At 52.3% G+C, this 16,982-nt stretch overlaps 1 protein-coding gene across 5 annotated transcripts in view; it reads right to left on the minus strand.

The window, feature by feature from the left end:
- The window catches only part of COL16A1 (collagen type XVI alpha 1 chain), a 166,166-nt gene that overhangs the window by 85,900 nt on the left and 63,284 nt on the right, over positions 1-16,982 (minus strand). Inside the window, exon 1 of one of the 5 annotated variants that reach the window (XM_084652360.1) lies at positions 2,090-2,463. The exons of the other annotated variants lie outside the window; for them this stretch is intronic. The gene's annotated coding sequence lies outside the window, so the exon portion shown is untranslated. Of the gene's footprint in view, positions 1-2,089; positions 2,464-16,982 lie in introns of those variants that run through there. 5 annotated transcript variants of the gene reach the window in all.

Raw genomic sequence — 16,982 nt, forward strand, 5'->3', positions numbered from 1 at the left:
GGTGGGGCAAAGGGTAGAACACATCAGCAGAGCGATCAGTGTGAAGGCAGCAAATATCACATTGATTCCACAATTTTGAGGGGGTTAATTTAGTTGGGGTGGGGGGAAGATCAGCTAACTGGAAAGGGCAGCAGGGCTGACAGGGACAGGGCGGGGAGAAGGGAAGGTGAAAAGGGACGATGAGGGTGGCACGGATGACTCTGTCTTGTGGCCGTACCGCGAGCAAAGCCAGTGCACAGGAAAGGAGAATTCAGTCCCCTTCTGCTGCAGCTACTGCCCCAAAGCAACCCTGACGCAGCCTGACCAGACTAGTCCACGTGTGCTCTGAACACAGGGGGTTAAAGCAAATCCCTTCACAAACACCGCCGCTGCCCCCACACCCACGAAACCACTCCAGGAACAAGATACGGGATGAAGAAAACTCAAAAGGTCCCGAGCTTGGAGAAACCTTCAGAGAGGAGACGTTCATCGGAGCCCCTTTATCCGGAAGCCTCCTCAGACTTCGCTAAATCCACCAGGATTTGACCAGCTGATCCCAGCAAGACATGGTTTAGGTTAATTTTTTTAACATGCACTAAATAACCCCCCATCTAGATTCTTTACATTCCCCCAGTGAAACCGAGCAACAATGGCACTAAAACTGCCCTCTGAAAAGACCGACCATCTGGGTGGCTTTTTGCTGGGGTTTTCTGGGGCTGTTTTTAACTCCTCAGACAGTTGCACTGAACTTATTCTATTGCTTGCTTTGGCCACAAGGCCCTAGCAAGGCGAAAATCTTGCCCCTAATAAGAAACCGATGTGTGGGAAAGGATTTTTTTGTTGCTCAACCTCTCCAAGAAGAAAGGGAAATGCTATTTTGATGACAATTTTCCTGCAGCGAATGCTGTAAAAGAGCGCGGTGGAAACTTACCAACAATTTGCAAAATAAAAAAAGGAGGGGAGAGAAACGTTACTGCCAAGTTTGGGGTTAACCTCCTAGCTTTCTCCCCGGCACCTCATGCCTGATTCTTGCCTCTGAAGTCAGGCAAGAGCCCCTGTTGCTGCCGCACTTCAAAGATGAAAATCTGGCAGCCCACGCTTTAAACTTCATCCCACCCCCCCCTACCTTGACCTTCGTGGTGTGAAAACCGCCTGTCTTATCGCCACAAGGCCGGCTTTGAACCCCACGCACTTCGAGAGGGTTCCACCAGGGGGCAGAGCACAGATAAAAAGAAAACCAGCCATTAACCCTAAGCCGGGTGATGTGTTAACATCGTGGCATTAAACCGTGGTTGACGCGGAAGGTAAAGGGGCAGGTAAAGAAGTCTTTTCCAGCCTGCGAACCCAGAATAAATCAGAGCTTGCCCCATAAACCACATGTCATAACATCCTTTATTCACTCCAGGCAGGGGTGGGGTGGGGGAAGCACCAGATCACCAAACTGAACTCCTGTGTAACACAGCCACCAACCCCCACCCAGCACCCGCAACGAACTTTGAGAGATCTCCCTGTTTCCCAAGCAATTTTGTTTGACCCTTAGGTTAAAAACTAACATCTACTAAGCAGCTGATTCTCCATGGTCCCTTCGGTAGCCCCTCAGCCAGGTTTCACTGTCTATAAAACATGTAGGTGCAGGTTGGGAATTGAGAGTAAAGAGGCACACAAGGCCAGACACGCACACAGCGCGGCTTGCTGCACAGTGAGATCTTTGTTCCCTTGAATGTTTCCCATCTCCGGATAGTTTCCACTGTGGCACGCTGGGTCGATGCAGTCCAAGGGCTTGGACTGATCAGCTTCCAGGCCCCCTTGTGCAGGCTGGAAATCACAGGCATTGCTGGATGCTGGAGTAGGTAATCAAGAAAACAGAAGCCTCCACAAAGGGGAAACGCAACCCGTCCGGAGCTTTAGAGTGTACCCCAGCTACACACTGCCCTCTGGCCGTGGTGGCTCGCTGCCCCTGCCTGTCGGGAACGGAGATACATTCCTGTACCTGCCCCCCCGCAAGCAAACCTCCCTGCCGGAGGAGGACTCACGCGGGACGAAAAGTCCTGGGGGTTCCAAGCAGCTAAGTCAGGCCCCGGCCCGAGCGAGGGGCTAGTTGCCAGCTTACCTGCCAAAGAACTGAGGTGCTCGTGGGGTTAGTTGCAGTTCAGACGGGGCACCGGCTTCGGGACCATGTCTGCAAGTTGGGGAGCGGGAGGCCCCGGGTGGGGGATGCCGCGAGAGGACGCACGCGTCAGCAGGACACGCCAGCAGTCCCACGGAGCTGTTCCTGGCTGGCGTTCGCTCCAACTTCTCGATCGTCGGGGAAGATTTATTCCGGAGCAGGGGGAGGATTTCGAATCCTTGCGGTGGAGGGAGCGAAGCAGATCTCCTCAGAGCGCCACTGACATCTTCTGGCCCTGCTGGCTGCGCCCTGGCCTCCTCTCAGCCCTCTCTCCTGCTCTGCCTTTCCCTCCCGAGAGCGAGCACTGACTGTGAGCAGAGAACTTGCTGCTTCGCCAGGCCCCCGAGCTGGAAACGACAAGCCCTTCAACGTGTTGGAATGCCAGAGCAGCTTAATCAAGCCCAGCTGGGACAAGCACAGCGCCGCGAGGCAGGGAAAGCCTCTTCCAGCTCCGCGGACGCGCCGTTTGACACATGGCCCCGAGGCTCGCTGGGCCCATCTCGCGGCTGGCGGAATTCGAACACACTACTTGGGTCCATTATCCCCTAGAACAGCTATTCCCCCCCGCCCCCCCCCCACACCTCCCGGCCACTGAGGATAAGAACAACCCTGCCTTGGGGTGTTTAATGGGACACCTGGAGGCTCCTTGCTGGCCCTTTTAAGAATCTTGGGTGGGACAGTTATGCTCTAGCCTTCTCCTCACCTAGCCCCCTTGCTCCACCCTGTTCCCCCCCCCCCTTGGACACAGGAGTCAGCCCAGGGCATCTGAAATGCTGGGCACTGTAATAATACCTGGCACATCTCACAGTGCTTTGCACATGTGAATCCCCATTTTACAGAGAGGGAAACTGAGGCAGAGTGAGGGCCACAGCTCAGAGGAAGGATGGCCCAATGGGCAGGGAATTCAAGTCTGAATCCAAGGCTAGTGAAGTCCCTGCTCTGCCGCAAACTCGCTGTGACTTGGGCAAGTCACTTACCCCCTGTGCCTCACTTTCCCATCTGTACAATGGTGATAAGGGCTCTGCCCTGCCTCCCAGGGGTGTGGTGAGGACAGATACATTACAAACTGGGAGGTCCTCTCAGATATTACACTAATAGGGGGGCAGATAAGTACTAGCCACCTAGACCTTAGCCACAGAAGCACGCTGTCTCTTCTACAACACCAGAGGGGCCGTTTCCTTGGGCTTTTCCCCCCGGCCCCAAGACCACCCTGCCAGAACGGCTGCAGTGCGGGGTCTGACATTTAGAACATGGCTGCCTTCCTTTCAGCACCATAATGCTGCATTTCCTCCCCTCTGTATGGGGCTCAGCCTCACTGATGGGGCTGGAGAGCAATCGTGTCCAAACCTGGCGTTCGTTTCTCCATGTGCCGCGAGGCTGAGCTGCCGGCTTTCCGGACTAAAATAGCTTTTCTAAAACTCCTTGGTGCGGCCAGCCCCGCCAAGCCAACAGGGCTCCGGAGTGGGAGCTTGGTTTGATTCTGGCTCACACATCAGCAGCATGGCTTCCAGATGCAGCCTCCACTCCTAGGGGGCGGGAGACATGAGCCAGGAAGATCGGGGCTCGGTTCCCAGTGCCTAGGTGGGGTTTGCAGTGCCGGCACCAACAGGATCTCGCAGCTCCGACATCTGCACTGGGAAGGGAACAAACACAGAACCTCACACTCCAATTGCCAGAGTAAAACAACGCTTGGCAATGCAGTTATAATCAGGACAGCTGCATCCACGGGGCCTGATTCTCAGTTACACTAAGTCCCCTGTAGGAAACAGACCCTTGAGCATCACCCCAGCTCAGGTAGATGCTGGTGCAGGATCTACACCTGCCCTGCACCCAGTCCCTGGTGCAGGGGGCAGATTCGGGGCTTGGCTGGAGCACCCTGGATGACAGCTATTCTCTGCCCCCCATGACCCAGACGGGTCCATGGAGGTTAGCGTGTGAGTTAGAACAGCCTCGTGGTTGCTCTACCTGACACCAGGTTCCAAGCAGGCCCCTGCAAAGCTCTACAATACACACACGGAACGAGCCAGCCTTTCCCCTGCAGGATCCGGGGCAGCGTCGGGCCCTGGAAGGACACAAGAAGCTGCCAACAAGCAGAAAGCGGTTGTGGGGGGTATGGGGGTAAATATGGCGAAATGCAAACAGCTGCAGGGAGCTGGCACCAAGGTCAGCAGAGCTCAGCCTCCATCTGTCCTTCCCCAACCACTGACCCGGGCACCAGATCCTCCTCTGGATCGCCTCTCGCTGCCCATTGCCAAGGGCCGCCTCCCCTGCTGAGCACCCATCGCTGACGGAGCCAGCTCTCTCCGCCACGCGCCCCCTCCCCGGCTTCCCGTCGAGGATGGAAAAGAAGTGCGAGGTGCAGCGAGAGGCCTCCAGCCCCACATTAATGACAAAACCACAGACAGCAAGCGCGTAGCGAGCCCCCGCCACGTTCTGCAAGGCCCGCTGAGTCAGGCAAAAATCGCAGCCTCGTTCCAATCACAAGGATTCCCAGTTGAAACCAAGGCTGCCACTTAGACCTTGCAGGAATTGATTTTCCACCACCAGCAGCAGCTTTTATCCCTGGCGGGGCTGAGTGGGAAATCTCTTAGCCAAGACAGGGAAGGGAGCCGTCAGCGTGATAGAAGAAGCTGTGTCAGCGGCCCTGTCACTGACGCCGCCGTCGCACAGGAGTGTGTTCACACACAATACCGCTTCCACGCGCCGAACCAGCGACGGCAGGATTCCGCTCCCAGGCCGCCCCGCTGGTGCTCGCAGCTGCTCCGCAGAGGGGTGCCGCGTGCGGCGTCCGCAGGCGGGTACCGAGCCGTCGCACCTGGGCAGCAGAAAACGGTTGAAAGAAATACCGGATTGGGGATTAAAACTTCAAAGGGAATTTCCCAAGGCTGGGAGATGGGACACTGACCCGACGGATACATCAGGCTGCTCCTTTGAAACGCGGGGCTGGGGAATCCACTAAGCGGCTTGCATCACCTGCGTCTGTTCACCTGCAGCACTTTTCAACCTCCCGATGCTCAGCCAGTGTCAACTGGCTTCGCGCCACTGGGAATCCAGCCCACAGGTGCCATATCAGATCAGACCATTGACGAGCCAGTCCTGCATCCTGCCTCCAGCTACAGCTGAACCTTCAGAAGGTGACAGAAAACCCTATCATTGCCAACTGTGCAGTGCTGCATGGGCGCTGGGAGGTGGGAATAACCCTGCCTGACCCCTGCAGTGATCAGCCCTGAAGCATGACATTTCACGACCTCTGCAACGATAAGCAGTCCTACACTTGTTCAAACCTCTTAATATCCCACTATGGTACTTAACTCTTTGATCTCCTGTGGCAAGGAGTTCCACCAGGAAAAGCTGGGTCTACAAGGAAGGATAGTCTTGCGACCAGGGAACTGATGTGGGATTCTGGAGATCTGTATTCGATTCCCTGTGTAACCTTTGGTTTATTACAATAAAAAAAAAAATGAGTGCCTCGGTTTCCCAATCAGTAAAATGGGGGTAATAATTCTTCCTTTTCTCCCACCTCTCATCTATTAGATCACAGGCTTTTGGGGCGGGGGTTTTCTCTCATTGTGTCCGCACAGCACTTGGCACAGTGGGGCCCAGCTCTCAGTTGGAGTCTCCAAGCATGACCAAAATACAAATAATAATTTCCTTGTATTTGTTCTACCCAATAAGTACAGATCTGCCGGACTCTGATGCCCACAAACTTTGGGGGCTGAGAAATTCAGCTCCTAAATGAGCCCATCCCTCGCTTTTCCATCCTTTCCCCCCTCTGGCTCTCCCCTCCCCTAGGAGAACATGGTGAGGACTGACTACATTCAACTGGTTTCCTCCCTAATGATGACAAATCTATTTACACCAAGGCTTTACAAATGAGCATCAGAGATGCATGAATCTCAATAAACATGCTCCTCGTTAACAACTGGTATTTATTCAGCCCACAGTAAATAAGCCGTCCTGAGTGAGCCAAATGGTGCAACCAGCGCTCAGTTCAAATCCTCCTCATTTATTCTGGTGACAGTCCCCAAGACAGGGTATTTATTCCTTAGCTAGTTACACACAGTGATAATTAAGGGGTAATTAAAGCAACTGGGTATGAAACATAACCAAACTTCTATCATTCTTTTTTATTGGACAATTATTTTCCCAAAGCTGCTCTTTGTTTAAACCAACCAAAGGCTATTAAATAACTGAGTTTAGGAATAAACGTGTAAAAATGACGGTGATTTGTGCAGCTAGCAAAATGGCTTCTATCGCAGCAGTGGGGAAATAACAGCAACAGAGACTGATCTGGTATCGTGCCAAGGTGAGAGCTAAGGCACGAACAGATTATATAATAAACTGTGCTTATTAGCTCGCCCCATTCCTCACTCTGACTTTCATTAATTGAGCCCCACGGCACCTGTATGCAGTGGGAGGTACAGTTATGGCAGGTGCAGACAGGTGGCGCTGTTACACTTCATTTTACAAGTTCTTTTTCTGAGCGGGCGAGCGCAGTCTGGTCTTTGAAGCCTTGCCATATTGTTGTCCATTCGACACGTCCGTGTCTTGCTTGGGGAGCTGTTGCAAACAGCAAGACTGCTAGCGTGACCAGATGGCAAATGTGAAAAATCGGGACAGGGGATGCGGGGTAATCGGTGCCTATATAAGAAAAAGCCCCAAATATCGGGACTATCGCTATAAAATCGGGACATCTGGTCACCCTAGACTCTGCGCCCATCTGGCTAAGTGGGGTCAATTCTTGGGGCGGAGCAGAGTTGCTCCTTGAAAACTAGGGCTCGGCGTTGGGCTGAGATTCCTGAAAGAGGAGTTTGCTTGTGTGCTGTTTGTGACCACCTCTGTCCCTGGGCTGGCACACTGAGGGACAAATAAACAAGCTACGCTGAGAAAGTACCCAGATCTCACTGATTTCCCCTCCAAGCAGAGCTGCAAGGCCCAGACACCTGCCACCATGCGCCCAAGGGGCGAGGCTGTTATATCCATTTGACAGATGCGGGAACCGAAGCACAGACAGGTCAAGTCACTTGCTCATGGTCCCAGAGGAAGTCTGTGTTACCATCAGGAACAAAACCCAGGAGTCCTGATTCCCAGTTCCCTGCTCTAACAACCATCAGCAAAGAATCATAGGATCATAGAATCATAGAATATCAGGGTTGGAAGGGACCCCAGAAGGTCATCTAGTCCAACCCCCTGCTCGAAGCAGGACCAATTCCCAGTTAAATCACCCCAGCCAGGGCTTTGTCAAGCCTGACCTTAAAAACCTCTAAGGAAGGAGATTCTACCACCTCCCTAGGTAACGCATTCCAGTGTTTCACCACCCTCTTAGTGAAAAAGTTTTTCCTAATATCCAATCTAAACCTCCCCCACTGCAACTTGAGACCATTACTCCTCGTTCTGTCATCTGCTACCATTGAGAACAGTCTAGAGCCATCCTCTTTGGAACCCCCTTTCAGGTAGTTGAAAGCAGCTATCAAATCCCCCCTCATTCTTCTCTTCTGCAGGCTAAACAATCCCAGCTCCCTCAGCCTCTCCTCGTAAGTCATGTGTTCTAGACCCCTAATCATTTTTGTTGCCCTTCGCTGGACTCTCTCCAATTTATCCACATCCTTCTTGTAGTGTGGGGCCCAAAACTGGACACAGTACTCCAGATGAGGCCTCACCAATGTCGAATAGAGGGGAACGATCACATCCCTCGATCTGCTCGCTATGCCCCTACTTATACATCCCAAAATGCCATTGGCCTTCTTGGCAACAAGGGCACACTGCTGACTCATATCCAGCTTCTCGTCCACTGTCACCCCTAGGTCCTTTTCCGCAGAACTGCTGCCTAGCCATTCGGTCTCTAGTCTGTAGCGGTGCATTGGATTCTTCCATCCTAAGTGCAGGACCCTGCACTTCTCCTTATTGAACCTCATCGGATTTCTTTTGGCCCAATCCTCCAATTTGTCTAGGTCCTTCTGTATCCTATCCCTCCCCTCCAGCGTATCTACCACTCCTCCCAGTTTAGTATCATCCGCAAATTTGCTGAGAGTGCAATCCACACCATCCTCCAGATCATTTATGAAGATATTGAACAAAACCGGCCCCAGGACCGACCCTTGGGGCACTCCACTTGATACCGGCTGCCAACTAGACATGGAGCCATTGATCACTACCCGTTGAGCCCGACAATCTAGCCAGCTTTCTACCCACCTTATAGTGCATTCATCCAGCCCATACTTCCTTAACTTGCTGACAAGAATACTGTGGGAGACCGTGTCAAAAGCTTTGCTAAAGTCAAGAAACAATACATCCACTGCTTTCCCTTCATCCACAGAACCAGTAATCTCATCATAAAAGGCGATTAGATTAGTCAGGCATGACCTTCCCTTGGTGAATCCATGCTGGCTGTTCCTGATCACTTTCCTCTCATGCAAGTGCTTCAGGATTGATTCTTTGAGGACCTGCTCCATGATTTTTCCAGGGACTGAGGTGAGGCTGACTGGCCTGTAGTTCCCAGGATCCTCCTTCTTCCCTTTTTTAAAGATGGGCACTACATTAGCCTTTTTCCACTCATCTGGGACTTCCCCCGTTCGCCACGAGTTTTCAAAGATAATGGCCAATGGCTCTGCAATCACAGCCGCCAATTCCTTCAGCACTCTCGGATGCAACTCGTCCGGCCCCATGGAGTTGTGCACGTCCAGCTTTTCTAAATAGTCCCTAACCGCCTCTATCTCCACAGAGGGCTGGCCATCTCTTCCCCATGTTGTGATGCCCAGCGCAGCAGTCTGGGAGCTGACCTTGTTAGTGAAAACAGAGGCAAAAAAAGCATTGAGTACATTAGCTTTTTCCACATCCTCTGTCACTCGGTTGCCTCCCTCATTCAGTAAGGGGCCCACACTTTCCTTGGCTTTCTTCTTGTTGCCAACATACCTGAAGAAACCCTTCTTGTTACTCTTGACATCTCTTGCTAGCTGCAGCTCCAGGTGCGATTTGGCCCTCCTGATATGATTCCTACATGCCCGAGCAATATTTTTATACTCTTCCCTGGTCATATGTCCAACCTTCCACTTCTTGTAAGCTTCTTTTTGTATGGTGTGAACCATACAAACATCCTTCTCACAGGGGAGACGTGCAGTATCCCTGTCCACGTCCCAGTGGAGATGGGCTGAACTGGCAGGATGCAGCCTCCGCACCCAGCTGACCTGTTCTGGCCTAGGACTTATGTAACAAACGTCTACCATGTAAAAAAGGCACAGGAGGAAGATGGTCCCAGCTAGTGTTCTGACCTCAGCTGGGCTGTTTGGTTACAGAGGTAACAAACACCCAGGGAACCAGAACACCATTGCACCAACCACTTAGGTATATTTTGCTGTCTTGTACTAGGATCTGATGGTTAACACAGGACATAGGTGGGAACTGGGAGCCAGGACTCCTGGGTTCTGTGGTGACAACTGAGTCCTGGCAAGCTTGGTTAGCCTCACTGGTGAAGAGCAGGTAAAGTTCATGAATTGTTACAGTGATCTGTTATATAAAACTGTTTAAGGACAGATGAGAGAAGGAGACAAAGGCTGAAGTAATTTAGACAGACAGGGCCCACTGGGACCACTCAAAGGCTGAGTTAAGATTCTGACTGGTGAACAAGAGGAGCAGAGGATTGGAAATCAATGAACGAAAATTGGTGTGTCAGAAATTAGGCCTAATTGGTGAACAGAACTATGCGGACGGATGCTCCGTTCTGGGGCTCTTAAAAAAGACTTTAGGAGAGAGAGAAAAAAGGAAAACATCTGCAGCGAAAGGATTGGTTGCTGGGACAGCAGACCTGGATGCTCCGGGGGGACACCTGACGATCCCGGCTGCACCGGCAAGGATCCCAACCGGATACATGTGAGATCCTGCTCTATCTTCCCCCCACCCACATGTGCTCCATTCTGCCCTCCCCCCACCCATCTTCCTCCTGTCCCCTCTCTCTTGGCTTGTCACCCGATCCGGAAATCCACTGCACGGCACAAGCACAGTGAGATGAGGTGGCCTATCCAGCTCCGCCCGGCTTGAGAAGGGCCAGTGAAGGGAGGGACCTGACCCCAACCAGGTGATATCCCTGGCCGAGGAGGCGAGCCAGGGCTAGAACAGCAGCTGTTGAGGATGATCTGTCAACCCATAGAACCTGTCCATGACTGACCAGCCACCCTGTATCTTGAGAACACCAACAAGAGCCGTATTTTCTCCTTCTTCACGATCACATCTCTTCTCTCCCTCCTGCGTCTGACTGTCGGTCTAAAGCAGGGACGTGACAGTCATTCCCAACTCAGAATTGAACAGAACTAGTCCCTACCCTGCCCCCCGGGCCCCGACCAGGAGGACTGTTTGACTGAATAAGAGACTTCTAACAATATTCACTGTCTCCAAAAAAGGGACTTTGATAGATTTTGATTAAGTTGGTTTTGCACAACCCGTCAATTTCCATTTCCGTGCTGCTGCTATCGTTTGGATTCTTCTCCTTTTGTGTGTTTCACTCAGTAAGTTTCTAACCTTTGGCATGAACTGTATGGTGTGTTTCCCATGGCACTAAGCAGGCAGAGGTCTGTATACCAACCCCCGAGCCTGGTTTAATGCTGTTTAATGTTGGACGGCGATGGAGTGATGTAAACATCTTTAACTCTTTGGGTCCATATATTGCATCTAAATTAATTCAACATTTTTATCACCCAGTTCTGGCACTACTTGTTGTGCGGGAGGAGGCAGATCACTTGTGCCTCTGGCTGCCTTGGCTTCCCCACCAAGAGAACAGGAACACCACGTATTTCCATCACTGGGTTTGCCAAACCTAATTAATTAGCCTGGCACCCACTTTATTTAATGTATTCACCAATGACCTGCCAAACACCATCGCCAGGCGGCTCACGTACACCATCGACGGTCTGCTTGGCCTAAAGGAACTGGGACTTCCGAAAGACAGAAAAGAACCTGCACATACAGCTACCACAAGTGACTACTGCAAGAAATGGAGCCTGAAACCGAGTGCGTCAGAAACCGAGCCAACGTGCTTCCTCTTACACCACTCTCTGCTCCCCAACCTGAGCGTCACAATGCTTTGAATGGTCAGCAGCTGGCATGTGACCCAAAGCCAGTGTATCTACGGTCACAGTCAGGCAGAAATACCACCTCAATAAAGCAGCTCAAAAAATCAAGAGCAGAAACTGTCTCGTGAACAAACTGGGTAGGATCCACGTGGAGAGCCAATGTACAAATACTGCGTTGTTCAGGGCTCTCTCGCTGCTACTCACTTTGCGAATACGGTGCCCCAGTTTGGTTAAACTCTGTCCACACTAGACTAGTAACCACATAGCTTAATCCTACCAGGGGAATTATCATAGGCACATTAAAGCCAGCAAAACATGTATGGTTACTAGTTTTAGCCGATACTCCTTCACCTAGCAGCCGGAGTCAGCAAGCAGCCAACAAACGGATCAACAAGGCACAGCAAATGCCACACGTGCCCCTGGATTTGGGGATACACCCTGCCACTGACTGCACAGCAGAAATCCTGTCTGGACAGCGCCGCACGTTCTCCATCCGGCTGATAAGATCACCCTCTGGGGCAGCCGGAATGGGAGAGAGATTATGCCACAACCAGGAGCTCCCCTCCCATCACGCTCCCTGATGCGTGCCTGCCGGGCTGTGGGCTCACACGCCGCCTCTGGCACCAACTGGACTGGGTCAGGTGTGGTGTGGTTTGCTGCCCCCTGCTCCACCAGGCCTGGGGTATCCAGGACTGCCCACAACACAGCTGCACACATGCTGGATGGCTGCTGCTGAAGTATTGGGTTCCCCAGAGATCTGAATCCTGCTGGCTCCAAGGCCATTGGCTGGCTCAGGCCCGTTTAGCTGAGTTTGTGTTTGCCATCTGAACTCTTGCTTGTCTTGCCCACACACAAATACTAGATATATAAAACCTCAGAGTCCGTGGAGCTCTTTGCAGTTCCCAGAAGGCCGCTGGTCTGCGCCTGCACAAGATTATTAAACAGAAAGCCCCCGGCACACGTTACAAGGCCCCGGCACACGTGAGCAGCATCGTCAATCGCCGCTCCAGGCCTGAAAGATGACTGATCAGCCATTTAACATGACTTCCGGGAGAGCTCGCTCAAGGATTGTCCTCGGGAAAAGCAAATGGACAAGACAGTAACGCGCCATTTCTCCGAGGGCACCTAATAATACATGGTCTGTCCAGGTGCAGCTCTTGGCATTTAAGAGAACCGCAAGATCAGCTTCTACACTTGGAAATTCAGGCCTTGTCGGTGCTGAGGACTTGCCCCCGGCTCGGCCATCAGCAGAGCTGCACCGATGTCACCCCTGCTGTGGATGGGCCCTGAGAGAGCTTCCCCTCCTCCCTGAAACAGGGTGGATATCCCCAGTACAAACTGTGACCTATCGCAGCTCTGCCTGTCGATCCTCTAGACTGAGGCACGTTCTGTATCAATCAGAGCACTCCCCATCTGTAAATTCAGCCTCGTAACACCCTGTCATAAATATAAAGGGAAGGGTAACCACCTTTCTGTATACAGTGCTATAAAATCCCTCCTGGCCAGAGGCAAAATCCTTTCACCTGTAAAGGGTTAAGAAGCTAAGATAACCTCGCTGGCACCTGACCAAATGACCAATGAGGGGATGAGATACTTTCAAATCTGGAGGGGGGGAACAAACAGTTTGTCTGTGGATGCTTTTGCCGGGAACAGATCAGGAATGCAGCCTTACAACTCCTGTTAAGTTAGTAAGTAATCTAGCTAGAAATGCGTTAGATTTCCTTTTGTTTAATGGCTGGTAAAATAAACTGTGCTGGATGGAATGTATATTCCTGTTTTTGTGTCTTTTTGTAACTTAAGGCTTTGCCTAGAGGGATTCCCTATGTTTTGAATAGGATTATCCTGTAAGGTATTTACCATCCTGATTTTACAGAGGTGATTCTTTTACCTTTACTTCAATTAAAATTCTTCTTTTAAGAACCTGATTGATTTTTCATTGTTCTTAAGATCCCAGGGTTTGGGTCTGTGTTCACCTGTACAATTTGGTGAGGATTCTTATCAAGCCCTCCCCAGGAAAGGGGGTGTAGGGCTTGGGAGGATATTTTGGGGGAAGACGTCTCCAAGTGGGCTCTTTCCCTGTTCTTTGTTTAACACGCTTGGTGGTGGCAGCATACAGTTCAAGGTTAAGGCAAAGTTTGTACCTTGGAGAAGTTAAAAGGCTGGTAAGAATAAGTTTAGGGGGTCTTTCATGCAGGTCCCCACATCTGTACCCGAGAGTTCAGCGTGCGGAACGAACCTTGACACATCCCTGTGAGGCGTTAGCCTCATTTTGCAGGTGGGGAACTGAGGCAGAGAGAGTACCTTCCTCAAGGTCACAGAGGAAGTCTGTGGCAGAGCAAGCCCAGGGCCAGGCTAGCGCCTTACCCACTAGGGCACCTTTCCTAGGACCTTTATGCACATGCAGTTACCTAAGGGCCTGGCCACCAATGGATGAAATCAGCACAAATCCCCAGTGCAGATAAAACCGGTCCCTGGAAACCCGTCACTCGGAGACATTGATTCGCTCCTGCCTCGCTCCTTGGGCTGTCACATGCACCAGTGCAAAGGTCTTGCACAAAGTGGGCGAAAATGCTATTGCCAGGGCAATGGAGAATCCTGGTTCGACACCCACTGCCCACAGGTGCGAGTGCCTAAGTGCAGGGAGATCAGGCCCCAGACACCCATCGCTTGCGCTCGGCTGGGCAAAGCAGGATGTGGTTACGTAGAGTGGCACAGCAGGGGGAGGAGTTAATGAGACTTGGTTAAAATGCAAATAGAAGGGCAGGATTCTACAGCACGGGCAGCGCAGTGCACGGGGCTGCTAGTGAAGAGTCCTGGAGCTTTTCCTCGTGCAAGGCTAGTAGAGGGTGATCTTCACCGAACACCAGGAGACAGGGCGGGAGATGCTTCGCACCCTTTCTAATTTTTACACACTCACACCCCCACGCTGGCTCACTGTCACGTGTACCAACACGCTCAGCCACCAGCAGGCACAGACAGCCGCACGCAAGTGCACTGTTATCTGTCCTACAGTGGTGCCCAGCTGAGATCGGCGCTCCATTGCACTGGGCTCAGAGAGTGAGAGACAGTCCGCCCGGCCCCGCCCACCCCCCCCCGGCTTGCAATCTATATAGACCAATGTTGGTCGGGGAATCAGGCCCAGAGCGGGGCAGGGACATGACCAAGGGCACACAGCGGGGCAGAGGCAGAGCTAGGATTAGAAGCCAGGGCTCATGACCCCCAGCCGGAAGAATCTGCACACCACTGCAGCACAAACTCACTATACCATACTACCTCGCTCGTATCGAGCGCTTTTCATCCATAGAGCTCCAAGCGCTTTACAAAGGAGGGTCAACAGCATTCTCCCCCTTTCACAGATGGGGAAACTGAGGCACAGAGAGCCAGTAACTTGCCCAGGGTAACCCAGTAGCAGAAACAGAACCCAGGCCTCCAGAGTCCCAGTCTAGTGCTCTCTCCGCTAGGCCACACTGCTCACTATAGAGCCCTGTGCAAAAACACCCCCAGAGCCCCCCTGCGCTCTCTCGCATACACATTTAGGCACTGTCAGCTCTGGGCACAGAACCCTTCTATCTTCCCTGCCAGGGGCACCTTCAGAGCACGCTGGGTCCGGGCTGGCAATCGTTTCCATTATAAATCTCCCTTTGTGGCAGGTCCATAATCAGCTTCACATTTCTCAGGGGGAAACGCAGTACAGCCCAGCTGGCAGCCCTGGAAAGAATCCTATATTATCACAGACAGAAAAACCCTCTGGCTTTCCTGAACATGGAGGCAGGTTGGTCACAGCCCTTCGCTGGACCAAGTTGCTCCTTGGGTACCTCTGTAACCCTCCCCAAAAGGCTCTGAACGAAACAAACCACAGTCTGGCGAGCGAGTCCTCACTCCAACAACCCCAGAGTCTTTATTCCTTTGAGAGGAGTGACGAAGCCCAGCCAAATCTCGGAGCCAGCAGCACTGGTTCTGCTCCATGCACAGTAAGAGACAAGTTTCGAACCCAGCGTTGGAGCCGGGTTAGTTCAAAGCCCACAGAAGGGGAAGAAAGCACCCCCGGGGGGATCCATCTGGGACAGACGACACACATCTCACTGCGGATGTGACACGCTCCAGTGCAGTGGCTTTGGAGGGTCTCCAGCTGCCTGGTGAACGGCAACATCCTAGTGGGCAAATACCACCAGACGCAGAAGCAAAGCATATACACGTGATACACGCTAATAATGTGCAAGGACAATGGGTGCCAGTAAAACTCTCGCTGTCCTGTGGTATTTCCTTTTATCCTGGGGGCTGCATCGACATCTAGAGCGCAAAGGCCAGATGGGAGTTGCTTCAATAGCAGGAGATGGTTAATGTCGAGATTTGAATGGTGCCTGCTACTTACAGAACTTGTCATCTCACAGGGGTAAAAATCCTGGCCCTGCGGAAATTTTACTCTTCCAGTGGGGCCAGGATCTCACCCGCGGTGTCCTACACACGCTAATTACGGCAGGACCCACTGAACACAGGGCTAGAGCAGCGAAGCTGGGGAGAGGGCGGATTGTTATTGGTAAGCGTTCAGACAGCTCCAGCGTGCTCCTCTCTCGGTGCCAGGGAAGTGGCACGCAGGCAGAGTAGCATGAAGTTTCTCCCATTAACACAATGGGGGACCACCACAAACTCCGAATGAAGCAGATTCCTTAAGGGGCTTGGGGACTTCGGGGAGGACCCCATTGGGGGTAAAGACAGATTCAAACGGAAGTGGCTTGGACCATTGCAGAGCTACTGGTTGTGCAAACCCCAGACCAGGGATCGGTTAGATGCAGGATTCATGTTGTCCAAACATCAGCGGGGAGCTGGGCTGTTCTGGTTTGGGCCTGGTTCGTTTCAGGTGAACATGGGGTCTTATTTACTATCGTTTGTACTGTGCTAGTACCTAGGAGCCCCCCAGTCATGGACCAGGCCCCATTGTGCCAGGTGCTGTCCAGAACAAAGAGACCGTCCCTGACCCACACAAAAGTGACGGCTCCTCATGGGTATGTTTGGGCTGGTTGTGATGGTGGCTGGTTTTCCCTGACATCAAGCCGTGTGAAGCTAAGATTTTATAAGGCACTTCTGCTGACCTTTGGGGCTTTCCCAGACTCATGGAAACGTGGAGGTTGCGACCCAAACAAGGTAGCCCACGTCCACACCACTGAGGAGCCCCCCAACTTTGGGGCCGTTGGGTTCTATGGGCAAGACCAGCCTTGTGGTTAAAGCACAATACGAGCAGCCAGGAGACCTGGGTGGCTTGGACCCCCTCGGGGCAGTCACATCCTCCCTCTGTGCCTGACCACAACAGCAGCAGATTACCTGGCAAGTGAGGGGCGGGGAGTCTCTGGGAGATGCTCAGTGGAAGGTGCTACTCAAATGCACAGGATTAGTGGGTGTGAATGAACATTGGCAAGAGAGGGAGTGGAGTGGGGATGGGAGCGGGGGGGGGGGTAAGAGGCGCAGGTCCCTCAAAACACACTGTGAAGCAGGAACCCTTGGGCTCAGAGAGCCAGAGATAGCCCCTAATCCCACTGGGGAGCTGGATTGGGACCCATGTGACTTGAGTTGTATTCCCAGCTCAGGCACAGATTTCATGTGTGACCTTGGGCAAATTACTTCATCTCTTTGGGCCTCAGTCCCCGCAGCTGTAAAATGGGAATTCTAGGTGATTTCTCCCACTCATTGCCTGTCTTACTGAGAGTGTAAGCTCTCTGGGGGAGGAACTGTTTTCAACTTTGTGCTGTACAGCGCCTCACAAAAGCCTAGGCACTGCT

This window comes from Lepidochelys olivacea (assembly GCF_965140295.1).
Source record: "Lepidochelys olivacea isolate rLepOli2 genome assembly, chromosome: 19".
Taxonomy (NCBI): Eukaryota; Metazoa; Chordata; order Testudines; family Cheloniidae; genus Lepidochelys; species Lepidochelys olivacea.